Raw genomic sequence first — 25,603 nt, forward strand, 5'->3', positions numbered from 1 at the left:
AAGAAGGCATTCAAACACTCTTTTGCTTCTTTCTTACCTAGCATATTCATAACAAATGCACCATCTGTAATGAAATGAACACCTGAGAGTACAATAAGCCTCTTAGAGGGACTATTTGGATCATGAAGGAGTCTTCCCAGTTTTTCTCTTAAGCACAAAGAACTCAGAATATTCTGGGTGCTGGAAACAGAAGGGGGAGGATGCAAACCCAGAGGAAAGCTCTAATTTTGTATCCTTGGGGCAGACTATCTCAAAGATAGTTTCCTTCCAGTTTCCTCCAACATGAAGGAGGAAATCATGCTTTCTATGATATTTCATCTGAGTTTCAAGGTCAAGAGGGAAGAGGAAGGAAGAGAGTAAATTTATACAGTGGCACTTACTAAAAAGTTAGATATTGACTTATAGCAATTATAAGTTTAAGCCAAGTTATAAATACTAATTTAGATCTGAGCATGTGTTTAAAACCACTTGTATAAGGATATTAGAACATCTACACTCTCAATGGATATAATTTATATACTTGAATTTCAAAGAAAAATCAAGGAAAGCTTTTTACTATGTTAATTGCTGTTACAAAATGAAAACTTCCCAAAGTTGGCCTCTGGGTGGTGGGACTCTAGGTGATAGCTCTTTGCTTTACACTTCTCAGTACCTTCCATAACATGAATGAATAAGAGAGTGATTACTTTCCAAGGTATCTTCTTCAGGTATATCCTTCATGAAAATAAAAATATTGCATGTATAACACTCAGTTGCAATGGTGGACGAAAGGATCCCACAACTTTAGTTCACACACACATACACATACACACGCACGCGTGCACACACACATGCCTACCCTTGCTCACTGTACCTCTAGTGGCATTACAGCATCACAGCATTAGGAAATGAACAATGTCTTCTATGAACATTCACAGAATAATATCCCTTTGGACACATTTTTTAAAGTAGGGCATAATTTCTGTTATCGACTGCAATGCAACTAACCACGGCAAAACTCAGTGACTAAAGATAACAATAATTGATTGTTTCTTACAATTCCCTGGATTGGTTGGGCTCAGCTGAGCAGTTTTATTCAACATGGTGTAGGTGAGGTCACTCCATAGGCAACGTTCAGTTAGAAGGTAGATTGGGGCTGGAACATTCAAGATGGCCTCATCCTTCAGGGTTTCTCGCCACAGAGCCAATCATTTAAGAGTCCTGGGTAAGCTTTTCTACAGCACCAAGGAACATTCCAAGAGGACAAGGCCTAATGTCCCAGTGTTCACCAAGCCAGTGCTTATATCCTGTAATGTCCTGTTGACCAAAGCGAGCTGCATGGTCAAGTCTAGAGCCAGTGAGGAGGGGAATGTATGGAGCCTGCGTGATGAGAAGCAGAGCTCACTGGAACCACCAAGGTATCAGCTGGAATAGGGTTCCCTTGCAGACCATGTCCTTTTGCCCCGACCATCTGAACATCAACAGATTGATTAAAAACCTATGACTGTCAACATGAAATAATCCATATCAAATTAAAACTGAAGCTACCACACATCTCCATGCCTTCCTTAAGCCAGTTCTTAGTACAGAAATAGAAATAATTCAACCTCATCATTTCATAATTAAAAAGGCATTTCAGAGAAAAATCCTGTTTTTTTCCTCTAAAGGACAGAAATGCCAAAGATGAAGGATTCCCTCACTAAAGATTAACACTGTTCTGATAAATCTGAAGATCTCATGATTAAAGTACATTCCCTAGGTGAAAACCAACCGATCCAAATCTACTGGCAATGCCCTTCTTTCCTCTTACAGGAATGAATCTCTTCTGAAGAACTAGTTATAATCTTAACAAATTGTGCTTTTAGTTTCCATGCACAGAAGACTAAGAAAAATCACACATCAACTGCCATATGTAAAAATTATAATGTTCTTTAAAACTAGCAGAAGGGGACTTCAAGATTGTCAATACATACTCCTACATTATTTTGCTACTCTTGAACACATAGGTTTTGAAATGAATTCACCAGAAGGAAAAGGCATCCCCATCATGATTACCTTGTAGTAGAGAAGTTAAGCACAACCCCCAAAATGAGGGATGCCCAGGAAAATACTGGGTGTCACCTTAAACGGGTTTAGCTTGTGGGTGTGGGCCCTGCTTTCCAAATGACCTACCTTCAGAAGTGACCACCGAGGAGGGTATTTTTGGTTCTAATCTCAGAGATGAAGGATTCCCAGACCAGGGTGAGTGAAGCCTGAATAGCGCTCCTCAGTGAATCTGATGAATCTGAAAAAACAGTTAATTTGAAAGATTATTTGGACCATTTGATAGTAAGAGAGGTCAAAAGATGAAAACCTATTTAATAAGAATTACAAATAAAAGTGATTTGCAGGCCATTTACAAATAGTTCTAATCATTTTTTTAGTGAATTTGGTATAAGAACAGCATCCAGAATTGTGCTCAATAAATATTTGTCAAATGAATAAAAGGGAAAATCTAACTAACAGGAAAATCTAGCCTAATGGTTCTCTGTATGTTCTTGATAAAACTGGTAGAAGAGAAGAGCTGTGGGGGAGGCAGGAAGCCAACGACCTGAGGTTTTACATAAATGAAGTTATTTCTGCTATTTAAAAAAAAAAATCTACCACGACTGATCTTTCCCCACATCTTTGTTTTATGAGGAAGAAAACAGAGATCCAGACTCATAAAATAACTAAATCAAAATCAGATACACAGAATGGCAGCGTCACAACTAGACCTCAGGTCCAGAAAGAAATACTGGTGTAAACAGTCAATCCCCAGGACTGCAAAGGCACCTGCTCACTAAAATTCACGTGTAAATTCAAAAATAACACAGGCAGTATGGGAAGTCCCTGAAGGTCCAGTGGTAGGACTCCACACTTCCACTGCAGGGCAGGGGTGCAACCCCTGGTCAAGGAGTTAAGACCCTGCACACTACTCAGAGAGACAAAGAAACAACCAAACAAAAATATACAGGGAGCACTTCAGTGGTTCTTGGTGGACATGTGCAGAGAGGCAAAAAGTCTGAGCCCCTAAGGCACATGACTCCAGTTAAGGTCAAACAAGGCTCTGCTCTGCCTTCTTGATTCAGCTCTCGGACCATAAACAAGCATTCCTCCCAGTCTATTTACTGCCATCGTTTCACAGTTTTGTGCTTCTCACTGGTGACCTCACTGCTTAAAACGGCCTCTGAGCGTTGTGCTGACGTGCTGCCTAGCGTCCCTGAGCTTAGGGACGCTGATGCATTAGACGAGCTTCACTCAGGCGTGAGTCGCAGTGCTATGAGCCGTGAGTTCAGGGTCCTGAATCAACAACACATATTAAGTAAGAGGTTTTCTTTAACAATGTTATATTAATATACTGATCAACTGATCAGTGTGACCGGAGGCGCACGGGACCCTATCCCTGCACGTCCCGTGGTAGCCATGGCTCAGGAGTCACTAAGTGCCTGAGACCAGCTGCGTGGCCTACACGTCCACAGCTGCCGTTACTGAGCGCCTTGAGCAACTGCCACGAGCAATGCTGAACCAGACGCCAGTGCAGTCAACACCGCAGATAAAAGCCCCTCCTGTACCTCCCCAAGCACCTGGGTTCTTAGCATAACAAATGACAGGAGCTTTATGAATTAAGTGGAAATTTTAACATTTTTCACTTATTTGGAAATTGAGTATTATGAAGATTACCACATCATTTGATAGCCAAAGAATCAGCTAAAGAACATCCTAGAAGTCCAAGGATTGGTAACCTGAGTTCCGTGGATCACCAATACATGGTCCAAAGGTGCAATCCGAGGTTCCATAAATTTGGATGGGAAAAATAATTACATAATTATTTTCACTAGCCTCTAACTGAAGTATGACATTTCCTCTAATCACAAATATAAATCACAAACCACACTGGTATTAACAGCACCTGTGAGTTGGTTTTCAATGTAAATTCCAGGTATTTTTACTGCAGATAATGCAAAATGTCATTTGTGCTCATCAATAATTTGAACTTATAGTAGCTATGAATGTGTTAATAAGATGTACATATATTATCATACCCCAAATTTATTTACTATTTTTATATCTTCCTTTCAATGAAACAGTTTCTTTTGTAGTTCTGTGTATTTTATATGAGGCATTTAAAAACTTGAAGGGGTTCCTAGAAGCTTCACCAAACTCCCAAAGGGGTGCCTAAGAACCCCCAAACCACTTCTCTTATCTCCTAGATAAAGAAACATGACCTAGAGAAGGAAAGTGCCTTTTAAGGTCCCACTATTGGTTAGAAGCAACCCCAGGCCTGAAGCCTCACAATACCCACCGTGGAGCTCTCTGTGCTAGGATGAGCTGCTTAGCTATTCAATCAGAAGCATAAAAACTGGGCCACCTTATCCCCCAACACACGGCCAATGGATAAGTGAGTCCTAAGGTTAAATAATACCAATATTAAGAAAAGGGGAAGCACGCGTCCTGAGGAGAAAATGGTGAGGGTTTCACAATGCATCCATGAGTCCCTCACGGCCGGTCCGAAACTCAGGGCCCACTTTTGGGGAATCGCGGGTGCCTAGTCCCCCACGGTGGGAGTCACTGTGCTGAAGAGCCGGAGTCTTGGGAGGCACCAGGTGTCCATCTGTATATTGATGCAGGATCTCATCTCCATTCATCACCTCCATCATCCCACAAGCATCCTCGACGCCAGCCACAATAGACTGCCGTACACCAAGCGTGCTGAGCTCTCTCCTGCATTCTAACACAGTTCTGCCTATGATGGCTCCTGCATCCTCTCCCTGGCAAACCCCTTCTCATCCTCTGATACCCAGTTACATGTTATCTTCTATTTTCACCAGGTAATCATGCTTGTCTCAGTACTAGACTATGAGCCTTGTGAAGATGGATGGAGGAAGAAAACTGGGATAGCTAACTGGCAGGTCAAGCATCTATGGTCCACAAATAATAGAGATCAGGGTAGCAATGATAGCCAGGTGAATACTGGTCACTTAATGTGCACCACACACTGTTCTAAGCAATTTACAGAGATCACCTCATCTGAGCTTCCAAACAGCTGGTGGGTAAAATGATGACCCTAATTTCACAGATGAGGAAACTGAGGCACTGTGATATTAAATACTCTGCCCAAGGTCACAAAGACAGGAAGGGATAAAGCCAGGACCGAAACAGAGGCGCTCTGATCCAGGAGCTACAAGTGCCAGAAACTGCCAACTGCACTCAGCCCTTCCTTTAACAGATGCAGAAGTTCTGGGCCACCAAGGTAAGATTAGAATTCAGAGCTCAACTGCTGGGAGACTGTCTGATTCTAGCTTTGCTTAAATTTTTTTTTGGGGGGGTTGGGGGGGATGTGGACCATTTTGAGTTTTTATTGAATTTGTTACAATATTGTCTCTGTTTTATGTTTTTTGTTTTTTGGGGAGTGAGGTATGTGGGATCTTAGTTCCTTGACCAGGATCACCAGGGACCAAATGCGCAACCCCTGCATTGTAAGGCAAAGTCTTAACCACTGCACCACCAAGGAAGTCCTGTTTAGATCTTAATTTGGAAGAAGAGAGGTCAGAATAGGTGGGAGGGCTGACAGGCAGAAAGGAAAGAAGATCCATAGATCATTTAGTTGATTGCTTGATACATCAAATGATTGGTCAACAGATGGATAGAAAGATTAATATAGACAGAAAGAATTGCTCATTCCTAGGTATCTCCAGTGCACAGCTTATAGCAGATAATCAGTTATTGCTCTTTGAGCCATGAAAAAATGTCAAAACATGCTATTAATACTGCCCCAGTGTTCTCTAATTTAATGTAATTTTACAGGATGCTGTTCTGTGCCAGCCCAGAGGCCCACAGTGAAGACAAGAGGCTTAGAGTGGGTGAGCTGCCCTGCCAGGAAACCCTCAGAGAGGAGCTGACTTTATTTTTTCAGTCTCAATTAGTCCTCCTATGTTTTGATGGGCATAATGAATATAACGTTCTGTGTTAACACAGAGAAACTAGTTCACTTTACTCGGGCCTTATGTTAATTTCTTGCTGACATGACCACAGCCTGAATTTATCTCACTAAGAAAAAGATTTCTTTCCAAATAGCTGTCACTGTGTCAAGTCATCACAGAAGATGTCAAATCTCCAACATGTAAGATCAGGTAAGTTTGCTCCTGACCTAGGGAACTGTGCTGTGGTGTGCAAACATCGCTCATGGGTTTCCTGGGAAAACAACCCAAACAGAACATATCCGCTGGGAGACTCTTTCAATGACTTTAAGGAGAAACCTTGCAGTGACAATGCCATCTACTTTCTGTAGCTGAAACTACTTCCTACTTGGAAAGTTATTTGTGTGCTAGAAACTGGCTAGACAACACGTCAATTCAAGTAATTTATCTTTTAAGCTCAAAAAAAGGAGGATTCAAGCAGATGTTCTGAAGTATGCATGCATCTTCCTCCCACCAAACCCACACAGATGTTTAAGGATTAATTGTCGATTTGAGGTGGGGGCTAGGTAGCTGCAGTCTTCAAAAAGGTGCAGTTTCCCTCTGCAATCCCAAGTATTGGTCTCACTCTCTGTAGTTTTAAGGTAGCTGCCTAAATAAGATTGGCCTATAAATGCTCTAATGCGGTACAACATTAATAAGGCCCAAGTCAAAGCAAGCTCACAGCTCACTAGACGCTGGAATCCCCAACGAATAAGCAGGGCTTGGAATGACTCACACTCCTGGCTGCACTTTGTCATTTTGAGCAGCAATTCTAGTACCAGAAACTTAATCTGTTTCCAAGCTTGTTGCTAAATACATAATTTTATATTAAAAATACAATACACAGAGAATGTCCAAATGAGCCAAAAACAATAAACTAGATACAACCAAGAAGAACCCCAGAGGCTAAACATGGGAGCAGAAGCAAGAAACAAGCATCTATATATAGAAAACAACTATCTCAACAGACAAGAAATCTACTTGCATGTAGAACTGTTTTCCTTTCTTTGGATCTACTTCTATGTATGGTAATTAACAGAATATCTTGTTGAGATTGTAAGGAGGCTAACAGAGAGCTTTGGAGATATATTTTATGTTTAACATGTGATAGCAACAAGGTTCAAATGTGGTGTGAACAGGTTTAACTTCCTTCTTGAACATCAAGCCGGATGGGGTAAGAAACTAGCAGACACAGCTCAGAATCCACCTCAAATCCCCGAATCTCAGCGTTGCCTCCGGCAACAGAGCATCACGAGGTGTGCACAGGGTCTCTCCCTAGTGTCCTTTAATTTGCGTTTCCTCTAAGGCACAAGGATTTGATAAGAATTATTTACTGGAGGGGCTTCTATGGTGCCTCCGTGATCAAGAATCTGCCTGCAATGTGGGAGATGTGGATTCGATCCCTGGGTCAGGAAGATCCCCTAGAGAAGAAAATGGCAACCCACTCCAGTACTATTGCCTGGAGAATTACACAGACAGAGGAGCCTGACAGGCTACAATCCAAAAAGTCGGACATGACTTAGCCACTAACCAATAACAATTTCCTAGGGAAGTAGTCCCAGGAAGCAAGAGTAGGAGAGTGCGGGACTGAGCCAAGGAAGGAGGCCAGTGCAGGACGGAACATCAACAAGTCAGCAAGGCAGACACCTGGGGTCCAACACCACCAAGGAACACCAGGAGATGATGGGGACATACCTCTGCAGTTTTTCCACCCGAGAGGCAAGGGAGTGAGGGCACGTGCATATAGAACCCTACTTTCAGTGGGAGGGTGGGGGGCACTGACTTTACAGCCCATACATGGGCAGAGCACATGGCCAGACAAAGCTCTCACTCAGGTGGGAAGACAGATGCAGGCGCTGGAAGGTGGGAAAAAAAAAAAAAAAGGTCAGCGCTAAAGCAGGACTCAAAGAGCTATCTGCTCATCTATGTTCACAGCACACACTCCCAACAGCCAGCCAAGTGTCTGTCCATGGATGAACAGACAGATAAGATGCAGTCCACACAAAAAATGGAATAATATTCAGCCTTAAAAAAGAGGGAAATACTATCAAATGCTTCAGCATGGGTGAACCTTGAGGATATCATGGTAAGTAAAACAAGCCAGTCACAAAAGAACAAATATAATATGATTCCATTTATACGAGGCCCCTAGAGTAGTCCATTTCATAGACAGAAAACAGAACAGTTGTGGCCAGGGGACTGACAGGACGGAGACATTAGAACTTAGTTTAATGGTTACAGTTTTAGTTTCGCAAAACCAAAAAGTTCTGGAGGTGAATGATGGGGATGGTTGCACAACAGTGGGAATATAGTTAATGCCACTGAACTGTACATTTAAAATGGTTAAAGGGTGACTCTTTTACCACAAATGTTTTTTAAAGGTAAACCTAAAGTGTTTACTCTAAGAAGAAGAAGAAGAAAGTCGCTCAGTCATGTCCGACTCTTTGTGACCCCATGGACTGTAGCCTACCAGGCTCTTCCGTCCATGGGATTTTCCAGGCAAGAGTGCTGGAATGGGTTGCCATTTCCTTCTCCAGGGGATCTTCCCAACCCAGGGATTGAACCCTGGTCTCCCACATTGTAGGCAGATGCTTTACTCTAAAAATCCCCTCAAAGACCTACCCTCAAAGATCTTCAAAGAGACCAGATGAAGCAAAAGTTACCTAAGGACAACCATCAACGGCGATTTGGGGGAGGGGATGTCTAGTTAAAAAATTAATTTATTCACTTTTTTTCTAATTATAGAATTAATATATGATCTCTGATGTGCTTCCCTGGTGGCTCAGATGATAAAGAAACTGCCTGCAATGCAGGAGACCTGGGTTCGATCCCTGGGTTGGGAAGATGCCCTGGAGGAGGGCATGGTAACCCACTCCAGTATTCTTGACTGGACAATCCCATGGACAGAGGAGCCTGGAGGGCTACAGTCCATGGGGTCACAGAGAGTCGGACACGACTGAGCGACTAAGCACATGCACACATGATCTCTCAGGAAAACTTAGAAGATACAAGAAAAGAAGAAAAAAATCTAGATCATCCATAATCTCATTGCAGGGGTGACTCTGGGGATGGCAGCATAGACAAAGAAGTACAGGAAGAACATGTCAGGAGGTGGGGCAGCCCCCAGCCACAGCCGCTAGCAGCTGGTGTGGCCAGCAGAGCTGGGCTGCTGGCCCGCTGGACCACACTGTCCCCACAGGCTAACAGCAGACTCGGAGCCAGCGTCTTTAAACACCTTGCTACTCAAGGTGTGAGGAATGGGTCAGAAGCATCAGCATTCCCTGGGAGCTTGTTAGAAATGCAGTCTCAGGCTCCAGCCTGCACTTGCTGAATCAAAAAATGCATTTTAGCATTCGGGTTAAAATACAGGTGACTTCAAGCACAGAGTCTGAGAAGTGCTGCTCCAACACAGCCCTTCTACGCCAGCCTACAGTTTCTGAAATGGGTTATTTAGAGCGACTAACCTTCTAGTACCTTGGTGTTAAAATGTCTACTTTATCTTGTGGAAAATAATCCCCCTGACAAATACCACATGATATCACTCATATGGAGAATCTGATTTTTTAAAAACGATATAAATGAGCTTATTTACAAAACAGAAACAAACTCATAGATTTTGAAAACAAATGTATGGTTACCATAGGGGAAACATAGGGGAGAGGGGTCAATTAGGAGCTTGGGATTAACACACACACGTACTACTACATATAAAATAGATAACCAAAAGGACCTCCTGTATAGCTCAATCATTCTTTAATAACCTGTATGGGAAAAGAGTCTGAAAAAGAATGAATATACATGTATATAACTTAATCACCTGAAACTAACAAAATATATACCAATAAAATTAATACGCAAAAAAAGAAAGAGACAGAGAGAACAGAAAAGAATCCCTCTGCCAGCCTTAAGCTGAGGGAACGCAGCACTTGGCACAAAGCAGATGCTGTGCAGGTGAGTGCCGGTACCGTCAGCACGAATGTCACACAGACGGCCACCTGAGAGAGACCAGCGAGGGCGGCAGTCAGTCAGAAATCTTCATCTGCGGTAACGACTTTTATTTTATTATGCTGGGATTAAAAAACAAAAACAAAAGAACTCTAGTCCCAAGGCGTGTTGAAAAAAATAAAATGATTTTCTCTTAAGACTGAATGCTTCTTTTGTAATGCGGTTCCATATTCTTAGACTTTCTTCAGACCTTAACAAAAAGCAAATGAAATGACACGTTGAAACTTGCTCTGACCCTCCTGCATTTTCAAAGCTGCTGGTGTGTTGTGCTTAATGTCTTTTTTCTTTGTTTCATACCAACTTTGTAAGCTATAAACAGCACTTTGTTGACTTGTGCAATGATGCAATTACAAGTGCCCTAAGCCTCTCACTTACAATAAGAATCTGATTTCAGAAACAAAAAATTCACCATTAAAGTAGCATGTTATCACAATACAAGCTCTTTAAATTGGGAGAATACTATTAATTTTTGCTTAGATCTGAAACTTTGAAAATGAAGAGGGAAGAATGAAAAGGAAAGGAAAACAAACTGAATTATGAAAGAGCTGTGTAATATTTTTAATCACATTGGGCACATAACCAAACTCCTAACAAAAGACTACTCTTTGACCTGATAATTCTGCTGTTGGGAATTTATCCTAAGAGTTCTATGAGTGTGCAAAATAGCCTACCTTTAGGGAATAATATTCCTTATAGCCTTGCTCACAGAAGCAATTTTTTTTTTAATGCAAGACTTGTTTTATAATATTGGATAACTAGTTACAAAATCCTCATTCATTCATATCAGTAGAGTATGCCATTCAGAATAATACTTATTTACAATATGTTTAAAGTGAAAAGGTGAAAGTGTCAGTCGCTCAGTTATGTCCAAGTCTGCGACCTCGTGGACTGCAGCCCTCCAGGCTCCTCTGTCCATGGAGTTCTCCAAGGTACTGGGCAGCCATACCCCTCTCCCAGGAATCTTCTCTCCTGAGGGTCGAACCAGGGAATCCCTCATCGCCACTCACGGCCCTCATTCTTTACTGTCTGAGCCACCAGGGAAGTCCAAGTATGTTTGCTGACACAGTATATATTCCTGCTACATTTTTAAAGTTTAAAAATACAAGTTACCGAAGTGCATGGATAGTATGTCCTTTACTATGACCCTTACACACACATACCCTAGACCCTCTTTATCTCTCTTCCTGTTCTTAATTTATTCAAGTACCCAGCATAATCAGATATATAGTGACCTGTTGGTTCTGGCCTGTCTCCCCCAACCAAAACAAAGTAAATTTCAGGAAAGGAAGGGATTGTTCTCTTCACCTCTGTGTCCACAATGCCTCCTACTGTGTCAGGCACAGGGTAGATAAGTAACAAATATGACCTAAGAAACAAATATAAGTATTTCTATATATTTACAGAGAGAGACACAAGATATTGAAAAGTATTCCCAAAATCATTAACAGTGGTTATGGCTGGGTAGTAAAAATACACATACTTCAGTGTTCTTCTTTACACCAATGTATAGTTTCTCACTTTTATATGAAGAACTACTTCAAAAAAAAAGAAAAGTTCATACACTCTTGTGAGCATCTGTGTGAATGTTTGTATGTGTGTGTATTTTGACACTTGTTATCTAATAAGAATATCCTTCATTCCCTAAACTGCCAAATTAGACAATAAAAAAAAAAAAGAAACAGTTTTACCCTCCACTTCAGATGAACTAAATGAAATATGGGACAAGTGGTTCAAAAATTTAAAAAACACAATAAATTGATTTTTACTTCTTATCACACACACTTTCATTAAATCATGTACCAAGCATATAAAATCAGATAGTATAACCCTTAATCACGTGTGCCTTATTTCATGATAAGAAGTTTTTAGTTTTATGAATTATATATTGTATTTTGCACTTTTGGTGGAAAATAACCATTTTACAGGTATCACAATAGGTGTCCTATTGTTTTATTGTATAATTTTAAACCTAGCAATTACTCCAGAAGGCAGCAAAAGTGGATCACAATGTTCTCAATGATCCGAAAGCAGACTTGCCATCAAGAGACACACCTGGTAAATGGATCAAATCAAGAGTATCAGAGGCATTCGGAGAGCATCCCTTGATATAAATTAATGGGACGGCCTTAACACTATAAAGCCTCTATTCGGAAAGGTTTAAGGTAACATATTTTCTGGGCAACCTTCAATCTTTCTATTTTACACTCTTCCAAGTAATACAAAACTTTATAACTAATATACTTTTACGAATTCACTGTAAGGTGTATAAAAAATTGTCAATTACAAAGATGATACTTTGTCAACTAATACTGCAAAACAAGTCCATATAAAAAGATGATGCATGTAAGTACAGGTTGCCACATGAAACAGAAGCTTATAGTAATCCTGTGGCTACTTCTCCCTAGGGAACTGCTGAGGGAGTTTGTGAACTGCTCATAACACCAGAAACCCCTTTAACTCTCTAGCACTTGAGCCCCCACCTCAGCAAGTGAGAGAAGAAGGGTTAAGAGCAGACTTGACTATTTCTCATTCAGTATCTGTAAAGTGTCCGATGAGTATTCAGTAAAAGAAGCGTTTTCTTGGTTTATTTGCCTTCATTTATATCACAATGATATTTAACTCTGAAAAAAACAGGCAAATTTTGTAATTTTTTTTTTACTCTACACTAAAGGTTGGCAAAGTATAGCCCACGGACCAATCTGGCCAACCATCCATCTGCTTTTTAGAGAGCTATGATTGGTTGTTACGCTTTTAAATGGTTGGGGAAAAAAATTTTTTAAAGATAATATTTTTACATGATAATAATATGAAATTCAGCTTTTGGCATTCAGGCATACAGTTTTACTAGGACACAGCCACACCTATACAACTGAGGTACTGTCTTGCAACTCTTCTGTGCTACAACACTGAAGTGAAAGTGAAAGTCACTCAGTCATGTCCAACTCTTTGCAACCCCATGGACTATACAGACCACGGAATTCTTCAGGCCAGAAAACAGGAATGGGTAGCCATTCCATTCTCCAGGGGATCTTCCCAACCCAGAAGAGTTGCAATAAAAGTATGGAGCCCACAGTCGAAAATACCTCCTGGCCTTTTTCAGTAAAAGTGTACCGACCTCTATTCTATCTAGATGATGGCAACACATACATAGATTGTAGATTGCTTTTAGATTGCTTTCTGTACACTATTTGAAAGAAATGGGTGATTATATAGAGTAACCTGTACATCATCTGTTTATAATCATCTACCTACCTACCTACCTTTGTGAAAACTTAAGATGAAAACTCTGGAAGAAAACTCACCAAACTGCTAATGACAATCACCTCTAGGGTAGAATGTGAGACTGAAGAGAGAGAGTGGAATTGAATAAAGTTGTTAGTTTTTACTCACCTCTATTGTTTTATTTCAGAAAGGAGGTACCACTTTTGTGTTAAAAAGGTAAAAAGAAAGAAACAAAATTCAAGGGAAACTTTTCACATAACAAATATCGACCTTTCAGAACAGCATACAATTAAACACTTGAAATGTCAAAAAAGAAAAATAGAACATTTTCAAGAGTTTCTTAACAGCATGATCATTTAGAATTTATACACTCAAAGCAAAGGGCAACTTAACTACAAAAAAAGGTGAACAGTAATCTAGTTATGCCATACTAATTTTTAAAACTAGAGTTAACTATTTTTAAAGTGCACAGATTTCAAAAAACAAACATTGTTAAGAAACAATTACAAACAGGTAATACAGAACATATATTATGAGAGACTAGCTTTATTAAGTCACTTGTAAAGAAAAAGTACATTTAAATATTTCCAATTTCCATCTTTCTCACTCCATACTATGGGCTGAAAGCAATTTATTGCATGCTTAATACAGAAATACTGATTTACAACCTGATTAAAACCTTTTCCCAAGACATATCATAAGGAACATAAAAATCATATAGCCATATGCTCAAGTGCACTATATTTCCATTGCTTCTTATTTTCAAATGAACACAATCTTCCAGTGCATCCAGACAGGGCATGACGCAGTTGTGGCTCATTGAACCACCACATTTATAATCCAATTCCTTCACATTTATAAACACTGGCTTTTAAACTGCAAGCACAACAGCCCCTTTAACTACACTTAGATGCACAATAATTGACAGTTCATTATAACAAGTGGTCTCAAGAGTGAAGTATTACAGCTAATGGTCTGTAAATGCTTTAGTCTCCAAACCTGGGCCAACATTAAAGCAAGCAAAACTGGGCCTTTCCTTCAATGCATCTGGTTTTTAAATGGCTTTATGATATAACACTACTCAAAATTAATCTTCCTACTTCTAATGCCTGAAATATTACACATTTAAATCAGAGTACTCACCTTATTGATCACATACTTTTTTTTTTTTAAAGAAATACACTACAACATAACAATCTGTATATATCCACATCTTGAAGAGGAACAGAAATGATTTTAAAGCAATGGAACAAAAATACCTAAATATCCAGTAACAGAATATTCCTGAGATGTTATATTTCTTTGTGATTTAAAAGTATACAAACATTACAGCAATGTTTAATACAAAATTACGCTCAAAGTGATCGCAATACAAAAGTTAAGAGTAAACAGGATAAAATGACCAATATGATCCCAATTTTATAAAAATATACAATAGATGCTAATGGGATATATAACACTAAGTTATAGTGATTGTTCTTTTGCAGGTAGTAGAACAATCAGTTATCAGTATCAGTCAGTTCAGTCACTCAGTCATATCCAACTCTTTGCGACCCCATGGACCACAGCACGCCAGGCCTCCCTGTCCATCACCAGCTCCTGGAGCTTGCACAAATTCATGTTCATTGAGTCAGTGATGCCATCAACCATCTCATCCTCTGACACCCCCTTCTCCTCCTGCCTTCAATCTTTCCCACCATCAGGGTCTTTTCCAATGAGTCAGTTCTTTGCATTAGGTGGCCAAAGTATTGGAGTTTCAGCTTCAACATCAGTCCTTCCAACGAACACCCAGGATTGATCTCCTTTACGACTGACTGGTTGGATCTCCTTGCAGTCCAAGGGACTCTCAAGAGTATTTTCCAACACCACAGATGCTCAACTTTCTTTATAGTCCAACTCTCACATCCATACATGACTACTGGAAAAACCATAGCTTTAACTAGATGGACCTTAGTTGGCAAAGTAATGTCTCTGCTTTTTAACATGTTGTCTAGGTTTGTCATAGCTTTTCTTTCAAGGAGCAAGCGTCCTTTAACTTCATGGCTGCAGTCACCATCTGCAGTGATTTTGGAGCCAAAAAAAAATAAAATCAGCCACTATTTACATTGTTTCCCCATCTATATGCCAGGAAGTGATGGAACTGGATGCCATGATCTCAGTTTTTTGAATGTTGAGTTTTAAGCCAGCTTTTTGTATCTCCTCTTTCACTTTCATCAAGAGGCTCTTTAATTCTTCTTCACTTTCTGCCATAAGGGTGGTGTCATCTGCATATCTGAGATTATTGATATTTCTCCCCACAATCTTGATTTCAGCTTGTACTTCATCCAGACCAGCATTTTGCATGATACTCTGCAGATAAGTTAAATAAGCAGGGTGACAGTATACAGCCTTGATGTACTCTTTTCTCAATTTGGAACCAGTCTGTTGTTCCATGTCCAGTTTATACTGTAGATTCTTGACCTCCATACAGATTTATCAGGAAGAAGGTAAGGTGTTCTGGTATTTCCATCTCTTGAAGAATTTTCCACACTTTGTTGTGATCCACACAGTCAAAGGCTTTGGCATAGTCAATAAAGCAGAAATAGATGTTTTTCTGGAACTCTCTTGCTTTTTTGTTGATTCGACGAATGTTGGCAATTTGATCTCTGCTTCCTCTGCATTTTCTAAATTAAGATTGAACATCTGAAAGCTCACAGTTCATGTACTGTTGAAGCCTGGAAAATTTTGAGCATTACTTTGAGAGCGTGTGGGATGAGTGCAATTGTGCAGTAGTTGGAGCATTCTTAGGCATTGCCTTTCTTTGGGATTGGAATGAAAACTGACCTTTTCCAGTCCTGGGGCCACTGCTGAGTTTTCCAAATTTGCTGGCATATTGAGTGCAGCACTTTCACAGCATCATCTTTTAGAATCTGAAATAGCTCAGCTGGAATTCCATCACCTCCACCATCTTTGTTCTTAGTGATGCTTCCTAAGACCCACTTGACTTCACATTCCAGGATGTCTGGCTCTAGGTGAGTGATCACACCATCATGATTATCTGGGTCATGAAGCTCTTTTTTGTACACTTCTTCTGTGTATTCTTGCCACCTCTTCTTAATATCTTCTGCTTCTGTTAGGTCCATACCATTTTTGTCCTTTATTGTACCCATCTTTGCATGAAATAGTCCCTTGGTATCTCTAATTTTCTTGAAGAGATCTCTAGTCTTTCCCATTCTGTTGTTTTCCTCTATTTCTTCGCATTGTTCCCTGAGGAAGACTTTCTTATGTCTCCTTGCTATTCTTTGGAACTCTATATTCAAATAGGTATATCTTTCCTTTTCTCCCTTGCCTTTCTCGTCTCTTCTTTTCACAGCTATTTGTGAGGCTTCCTCAGACAGCCATTTTGCCTTTTTGCATTTCTTTTCCTTGGGGATGGTTGTGATCCCTGCCTCCTGTACAAGGTCATGAACCTCTGTCCATAGTTCTTTGGGCACTCTGTCTATCAGATCTAATCCCCTGAATCTACTTGTCACTTCCACTGTATAATCATAAGGGATTTGATTTAAGTCATATCTGAATGGTCTAGTGGTTTTCCCTACTTTCTTCAATTTAAGTCTGAATTTGGCAATAAGGAATTCATGATCTGAGCCACAGTCAGCTCCCCGGCTTATTTTTGCTGACTGTATAGAGCGTCTCCATCTTTGGCTGCAAAGAATATAATCAATCTGATTTCGGTGTTGACCATCTGGTGATGTCCATGTGTAGAGTCTTCTCTTGTGTTCTTGGAAGAGGATGTTTGCTATGACCAGTGCGTTCTCTTGCCAAAACTGTTAGCCTTTGCCATGCCTCATTTTCTACTCTAAGGCCAAACTTGCCTGTTACTCCTGGTATCTTGACTTCCTACTTTTGCATTCCAGTCCCCTATAATGAAAAGGACATCTTTTGGGGGTGTTAGTTCTAGAAGGTCTTGTAGGTCTTCATAGAACTGTTCACCTTCAGCTTCTTCAGCATTACAGGTCAGGGCATAGACTTGGATTACTGCAATATTGAAAGGTTTGCCTTGGAAATGAACTGAGATCATTCTGTCGTTTTTGAGATTACATCCAAGTACTGCATTTCGGACTCCTTTGTCGACTATGAGGACTACTCTGTTTCTTCTAAGGGACTGTTGCCCACAGTAGTAGATATAATGGTCATCTGAGTTAAATTCACCCGTTCCAGTCCATTTTAGTTCACTGATTCCTAAAACGCTAATGTTCACTCTTGCCATCTCCTGTTTGACCACTTTCAATTTACCTTGATTCATGGACCTAACATTCCAGGTTCCTATGCAACACTGTTCTTTACAGCATCGGACTTTACTTCCATCACCAGTCACATCCACAACTGGGCCTTTTCTTCTTCATTACCGCCACCATAGTTTGGTCTCAGGTCAAACAACAGGGAGGGAACAGAGCACCGCCCACCAACAGAAAATTGCAGTAAAGATTTATTGAGCATGTCCCCGCCCATCATAGTGACCTTCATTTTTATGTTTTCTTGAATTTTCAAATTTATCCATTTGAATTTTTTACAATTAGAAAAAAATTTAACAAAGATAATGTTCCTTTGCCTCCATTTCTGTTGGTATATATCAAAAATTACCACAAGAAATTAACCTAGTTTGGGAATTGGGGAGATTCAAGAACATATTTCACATTTAATCTTCAAGGACAAACACTGGCCCCAAAAAGAAATTTTAAATAAGTAACCTTTATATACAAAAGTCCTAGGAAAATCAAAGTAGACAGCAATGCTGCCAGTAATAAGTAAAATTGAAAATGGTAACATGTTGTAACTATTATTAATTTTTAGACCTAATGGACATAAATTCTGTGTCAGGAATACACATTAAATAGGATCAACTTAAGATAAATAACTAGAATGGAAAGACTGATGTGCTTGAGACTGACTGGTCGGTGCTGCCTCTTCTGGACACATCTCATTCAAAACTGCACCAAAGTTCTCTCGACTGAAGACATCTTTGCCTTTCACAGAAAACAAAAAAACTCTCCCCAAAGAATTTCAGAACATTCTAGTATCAGAGTCTGTAACAGTGTGTTCAATAACCCTAGACTTGTCCTGGAAAATAAATAAACAAGTTACTTCCTACATTTCCACCAGAGAGCCGCTGCCCAGGCCTTGGGAACAGGCATCAGGACCCGCACGACTGAAGCTAAAGGGAAGAGAATCAGCAGAAATCATTCTCGGAAATGAGGAGAAACTAGGCCAAAAACTAGGAAGCAGGTGGAGGGGCAGGCAGGAGCAGCCCAGAGCACTGTGGCGAAGCCAGAGCCCAGGGGAAGAGGATCGCTGAGGGCGCAGAAAACCGAACAAACGGCACCAAACAGCGAAGTACGGTTCAGGTGGACGGGAGAGGTCCACTGAGGGAATGCGAAGCTCAGGAAGCTTAGTGCATCCAGAGAATGGATGCTGGGGGCGGAGGTACCAGACAGTGAGAAGGGGGGCTGGCCACACTGCCTTCCGAAACAGGATGTTGAGGGGATGGATCACCACAAAGGGAACGGCTTCCAGAACTTTCAGGAAGGCCTAAGGAGCCAGGAAGCTGTGGCGACCTGCAAGGTGGTGGGGTGAAGGCAGGGCTGAGGGTCGGGCTTGGGCGAGGCTCCGGAGGCGGAGGCGGCGGTGCTGGGAGAAGCAGAGACCCCACCCTCGGCTGGGGGCGGCGCTTTCTGCCGGGCGGGGGAAGGCAGCCAGTGCAGGGGGGCCGGCGGGCGTCAGCTCTCGGGAGCCCGGCTCCCCTTCTCCGGCGGACTTTGTTCCCAGGTGATGGGGACCTCAGACGTCAGCAGAGGGCTGCGGGATCCGCCCCACGGAGATGGGTGAGAGAGGTGACAGGAAGCGAGCAAATGACACTGCAGGTGAGAAGGAATACTGCCTCCGAAGGTGGAGCCCAGAGGACAGGGCTGAGAGAGGCCTGAGAACTGGAATCTGAGCGCCCGACACTCACTGGCTGTGAGGAGATGGCAGATGGCAGGAGAATGCTGAGAGAGGGGAAGGAAGCGCTCAGGGAAGGAGCGTGTTAAGGGAGCTTAGATGACATGAGATTGAGAGAAATATTCGAAGAGATCATTCAAGGCCTTCCTTTTTGGTCTAAAGGAACTGCATTACCGACCAGTAACAGCAGGTCGGCTCATTTGCCTACCTCATGGACATCAGCCTTCACAGAACACAGAGCACGCCCTGCTGGGGCAGCGCCGGCAGCTCTGCCACCAGGGCAGAGCACTCAGCACAGATGCCAGAGCAGGCTGCTGAGGGAGGGGGCTGCTGAGGGAGGGGGCTGCTGAGGGAGGGGGCTGCTGAGGGAGGGGGCTGCTGAGGGAGGGGGCTGCTGGGCCCCTGTCTGCCCCAACGGAATCACCCACCGCCCGACAGGGTCTGCGAACACACCCAGGGCTTCTGAGAGGGACATCATCCAATCCCCTCTCCCTAATAGGCTGTCCGGTGCTGAAAGGTTGAGGAAAAGAATTCTTACATTGCCTAAGGCAGCAGCGTGGTTTGTGTTGTAAAAGTTGGTTCACTGGCAAAGAAATCTCCTTTGGAAACATTGCAGGAAGAGCTATAAAACTTACTACACTGAGTCAACGCTAGCAGATGGACGCCAGTGAATCTTTATCTTCAACTCATTATGCAGACATTCAGTTCAGTTCAGTTGCTCAGTCCTGTCCGACTCTTTGTGACTCCATGAATTGCAGCAGGCCAGGCCCCCTGTCCAACTCCCAGAGTTCACTCAAACTCATGTCCATCGAGTCGGTGATGCCATCCAGCCATCTCATCCTCTGTCGTCCCCTTCTCCTCCTGCCCCCAGTCCCTCCCAGCATCAGACTCTTTTCCAATGAGTCAACTCTTCAAATGAGTGGCCAAAGTACTGGAGTTTCAGCTTTAGCATCATTCCTTCCAAAGAAATCCCAGGGCTGATCTCCTTCAGAATGGACTGGTTGGATCTCCTTGCAGTCCAAGGGACTCTCAAGAGTCTTCTCCAACACCACAGTTCAAAAGCATCAATTCTTTGGCGCTCAGCTTTAACCTTGACAAATTAATAAAGGTGAACTAATAAACTTGTGTGCTTAAATAACTTAAATAGTTACAAATCAGAGAGAATGTATACAGATAGATGTTGATAAAAATATTTAAGCTCTTTTTCTTCCTTCTTAAAATTATAGAGTGAAATAGTTATTGAGTGATAAGGATTTTTTTTTTCTCTCCCTCTCTCCTTTCATTCTGTCAGGGAGACTAAGATAGGTTCCAAGCTATTAAACTATCTGTGATGTACAAGTCATCACCATAATTGGGGGCACACTTTCTTTTGACCTTTACAAAACTTTCATTTCCCAAATGTGACAGATAAGGAGTGCTTTTATAGCACCAATAATGATTTTTCCCTATGGGAACTTACCAATTATAGCTGAAGAGGAAGTAAAGACCATACTGGATACACATTTAGAATCTCAATGCACCCAAAATATAGCTGAAATACTTAAAAATCATGCTTAGAGGACAATTCAGGTGAGTTAAGAATCCAGCCTAGAGAAATACATGTTGAAACAGTGTGAGGGCAAAGACACACTCCCTGAGCATAAAGCTAAGTGCCTTGAAATGTGTGGTGAAAAGTGAAAAGTGTGCGGTGTGTCAGTGAAAACTGGCTGGATGGTCCACAACTGTTGTATCTGCCACTGTATGTCTGAACCTAAGTTGTTAAATATTAGTAAAAGTTAGGGTGGGGAAATGTAACCCATGATACACACAGCTGTTTCATCAACACATAACACCCTACAAGGGAGTCAACAGAATCAAGTTCTTATCAACTCACAAGACATCAGACAACTTGAGAACCTTGTCTTGTTTCAGGTTTCCGAGCACCTAGTATGGTGTTTTACAGGTGACAAAACTGAAATCATTTGAGTACCAAAATAGTGTTTCAGTAAGGGACGCATACTGACTGCAAGGAGATCCAACCAGTCAATCCTAAAGGAAATCAGTCCTGAATATCCATTGGAAGGACTGATGCTGAAGCTCAAACTCCAATACTTCAGCCAGCTGATGTGAAAAACTGACTCATTGGAAAAGACCCTGATGCTGGGAAAGATTGAAGGCAAGAGGAGAAGGGGAGAACAGAGGATAAGATGATTGGATGGCATTACCGACTCAATGGACATGACTTTGAATAAGTTCCGGGAGTTGGTGATGACAGGGAAGCCTGGCGTGCTAAAGTCCATGGAGTCACAAAGAGTCGGACATGCCTGAGTGACTGAAATGAATTGAACAATAAATCACTCTTTATGGGAACTTGATTTTACTCTTAATTTGACTCAGGTTTTCGTTGCTTACACACCCCAAAGTTAAAGTCATTCATTCACTCACTTGTTAATCCACTCAGCAAATATTTACTGATTTCTTCCTATGTGTCACGCACCATCTCACATGGTAACCACCAGCCACATGTGGCCAGTGAGCGCTAGCCAGTGAGCGCTAGAAATGTGGCCAGTCCAAACTGAAATGTGCTTAACTTATTTTAATATTTCAGGAAAATATGGAACATTTGCAGAAACAAGCAAAGTTGAGAAAACCCATTTTCTCCCATGCTTAAGTCTAAATTGTGGGATATGCCATTTAAATTGGGGGCAAAGTTGAGATCACTGTAGGTAGAAAAATCTAATTTCAACACCACACATAAAATTGAGATGTGCTTATGTGTAAATTACATGCCAAATTTTCAAGTCTTAACTCCAAAAAGAACAAAAGAATATATAATATCTCACTGATAATTTTTATACTGATTACATGTGGAAATATATTTAGACATACTGGGTTTAAAAAGCATTATGAATACTAAATTGACCTTTTTCCTTTTGCTTTTTTAATAAGCTACTAGAAATTTTGCTATCTGTTGAGATTTAAGACTTTTAGACAAAGTCCTGTTTCCAAGGACTTCTTCTAATGGAAGAAGCCCATGGTAAACAAAAAATAACTAACAAGCACTATTACGTAATTTCAGATAATGAAAAATTTATGACAAAAACAGGGCAGAGTAAGAGGAAAGAAAGCAATCAAAAAGGGATATTTTAGACAGGGTGGCCACGGAGGTCCCGGCAGAGTGACATCTGAGCAGGAAACACGCATGGGAACAGGCAGTCCCTCCGACGGCCAGGGAGCGTCCTTAGTGAGGAGACAGCAAGTGCACGGTCCCTGAGGTGACGTGGGGCTAAGCGGGTCCGAACACCAGCGGAGGCCCGCGCCGCTGGCACAGCGGGGACGATGGAGGGGGGCGGACAGGAGCCGGGGCGGGTACAGGCTTCCAGGGGAAGGTTAGACCCACTGAGCCTGAGTATTCCTCTAAGTCACAGTTCCTTTGGGATTTCTCACAGAGCTAGACAAGCTGTTATGTTAAGTTCATTCAATAAGTAAAGGAAACAAGAATGGCCAAGATTCTACTCTCGTGAGGGATGAGACGAGGGTGAGGTGAGTGAGGCAGAGCCTAAGGGAGAATGTCCCCAGAAGCCCTGTGACCTGGGCACCTGGCGGGCTTATCCTCTTCTAAGAAATGGGACTTTAGGTAGGATAAAGGAAACAAAACTAACACAGCAGAACTGAGGGCCAAAACACATCCAGACACGTAAATTCCTAGACTATATAGCAGTACTGTATGTGTGCACATATAGACACAGATATATACACATGTGTGCACTAGGTGTACAAATATGTGTATGTGTATACATGCATGTATTGTACAACATGTCTTATGTGTATATACACACACATCCCATACATACATATGTACATGAGTCAGGTGCATAAAAATATAAATGGAAAAGCACCCTCAGGAGAGGATTACTCTGGGAAGTGAGAGAAACAGAGTGGAGTAAGGCAAATTGGGTGTTGATATATTTATAATTCTTAATTCTCTTTTGTAAGATTCAAACACACATACACACAAGCGGGGTATGACATCAGAAACACTAATTTTATAATTTTGAGTGAAGAATGATACAAAATTGTACAACTCTGATTATAAATATGTGTGATTCAAGTGGGAAATCAGAAATGCACAAAAATAATACAGGTTATTATTATTTTTATCATTTCATCTTTATTTTTAAATCAAAGCCATTTTTAAATATGAAAAATAGACCTCATTTCAAAGAACCATTTAAATTTGGCTTTGAAAACCACAATATTTTATTTACAACAAATAGATGTACAAAAAAGTACAAAAATAGTCCAAAAATGTTTGTTTATGTAAAAAAAAAATATTAGTATCATTCTGGCATTCTTTTGGGACAGGTCTTTATAGAAAATTATAAAACCCAGAAGTATTTCAGTGTAATTAGTATTTAAACCTGACTTTGAGCAACCAATAAGATTGATCACTTATTTGGGATCTGAACCCACACATCTGAAATCTGAAGCAGAAAGTTAAAGCTTCTCATTTACAGAAAGTCCTTCACCTTTCTTCAAATGAAATAAGCTCCACATAGGATGCTATCTGCAGAAGAGATGCCTCGGCAAGCGTGAGAGTAAGGGAGAAGCCGATGGGGCCAGTACAACGTGAAGCTCATAGTCAGTCGAGCTGGCTTCACAGACAACAGTAAGCAAAGGCTGGTGTCACGGCTCCTTTTCTCGGGTAACCGGCCCTTAAACATGAGGTCAGCCAAGGCCATCAGAAGGAAGCGCACCCTCTCACAGCAGTGTGCAGAGACAGGAGGAAATGTCACCACTCGGGTCTCTCAGGAGACTATGGTAATTTTCCCCAAGTGCCACAAAGTGAGTCCAGAAAGTGGCTTTTCAATGGGAAAGCAGGCAGCTGAAACACTGCAAGGATTCCAGGTGACCTCAGGAGAAGACTTCACCACCAAGGGTTGTGAAAATCTCCACTGGCCACGGCTCTAAGCTGCCTTTCCCCGTTTTGCACAGACAGAACTTGGCACTTCCTCCCTGGCTCAGCTTGCCTGAGAGGCATCCCTCATTCATTCCTTGCTGGGAGTCTGGAGCAAGCTGGGGTTTTAGTATTTACCCCCTCCTCATAATGCAGAGAGCTCAGACCAGTGACCATCACGCTGACACGGTCAGGTCGACAGGCACCCTCACCCCCACCCAGCTCTGCTGTTTCTTTCCCTTTCTAACCTCCCCTTCAGATGCTACACAAGCCATCATTGCTTCTCTCAAAACTCTGCAACCCAGTTACCCTCCCTTCCCCTCTGTGCCCCCAGCATCTGCACTACCCATGTTAACACCTCATCAAGCACAGTCATAGGTCAAGCCTAAATCAGCAGAAATCTGTGCCTCCAACAGGAGCAAGCCCCTCTAGCTAAGACATCACCACTTGAGGGGCTTCCCTGGAGGTCCAGTGGTTAAGACTACATGCTTGTCATGGAACTAAGATTCCACATGCTGTGGGGTGTGGCCAGGAAAAACAAAAACATCCCATGTTCAGCAAAACTCATGTTCTGAGCTTGATTCAAGCCCCTTCCACCCGCCCCCCCAGCTGTCACCTGCCACAGGCCACGTGATGCACTGCTCGTACGTCCACCTGACTCTACCTGTAAACTGGAACCCCAACAACTAGAATTTGACATTCATACCATACTGATAATGACCCAGGGAGACACGGTTGTTCAGAATCAGCCAAAGTTAAATTATTTGGGATATTTTAACAGTCTGGTATGTTAGACTAGCAATTGCACAACCTGGGTTATTATAAAATATATAAAACTTAGTATTTTAACAACTTTGGTTTTTAGAAAATCAATTATCCACAAAGGTAAGCAAAGTGTGTCTAGTAATATGTGAGTTTCCCCAGTACACCAAATCTCTGACTTTGCTGAGCAAGATAAAGCTGTTTATAAGGATGTCCCATCTAGGACGTATGTGAAAAGATAAAATCATACACATGGACAACAAGCAACCTTAGAAAGGAGACACCCCTGCCTGCCCTCTGAACCACCAGAACACCAAATCCTCTTTCCTGACTGCCAGTGAGGTCCTCAAAGAACGTTCTCTGGGGGCACTGCTAGGGGTCCTGTCACTATCTCAGGAAGCATTCTGGGAGGCACCCATGAGCTAAAGCTGCAGAGAATTCCAACTCATAAACATTTCAGGCATTTTAATTTTTATTACAATTTAAACTATGCAAGCACAAACCTCAGAAAAAAGAAAACTTGATGACCAAACCTTTTTTTCCCCTCTGGTGAGTCCACTATCTTTTTCCTTCCAAGGACAAGCCATCGGATGGCACCTTGCATGCTCACACAGGATGTTCAAGGCACATGGGACCATGACTCTCTGCCCCCTACACTGTGCATTCCAAACTCTATCATGTCCCATTTTGGTTGCTTTAGGCAGCTGGTGTGTGATTTTTCAGCAGCCAGTTCCTTCAACAAGAC

General features: G+C 41.7%; 1 protein-coding gene across 9 annotated transcripts in view; it reads right to left on the bottom strand.

Moving 5' to 3' along the window:
• Nucleotides 1-25,603, bottom strand: part of PLCB4 (phospholipase C beta 4) — a 480,542-nt gene that overhangs the window by 395,720 nt on the left and 59,219 nt on the right. For all 9 annotated transcript variants that reach the window (XM_044928306.2, XM_025264595.3, XM_044928310.2 and 6 more), the window contains exon 2: nucleotides 2,152-2,263. The gene's annotated coding sequence lies outside the window, so the exon portion shown is untranslated. The remainder of the gene's footprint in view (nucleotides 1-2,151; nucleotides 2,264-25,603) is intronic.

The sequence above is a fragment of the Bubalus bubalis genome, chromosome 14 (genome assembly GCF_019923935.1).
Source record: "Bubalus bubalis isolate 160015118507 breed Murrah chromosome 14, NDDB_SH_1, whole genome shotgun sequence".
Classification (NCBI taxonomy): Eukaryota; Metazoa; Chordata; class Mammalia; order Artiodactyla; family Bovidae; genus Bubalus; species Bubalus bubalis.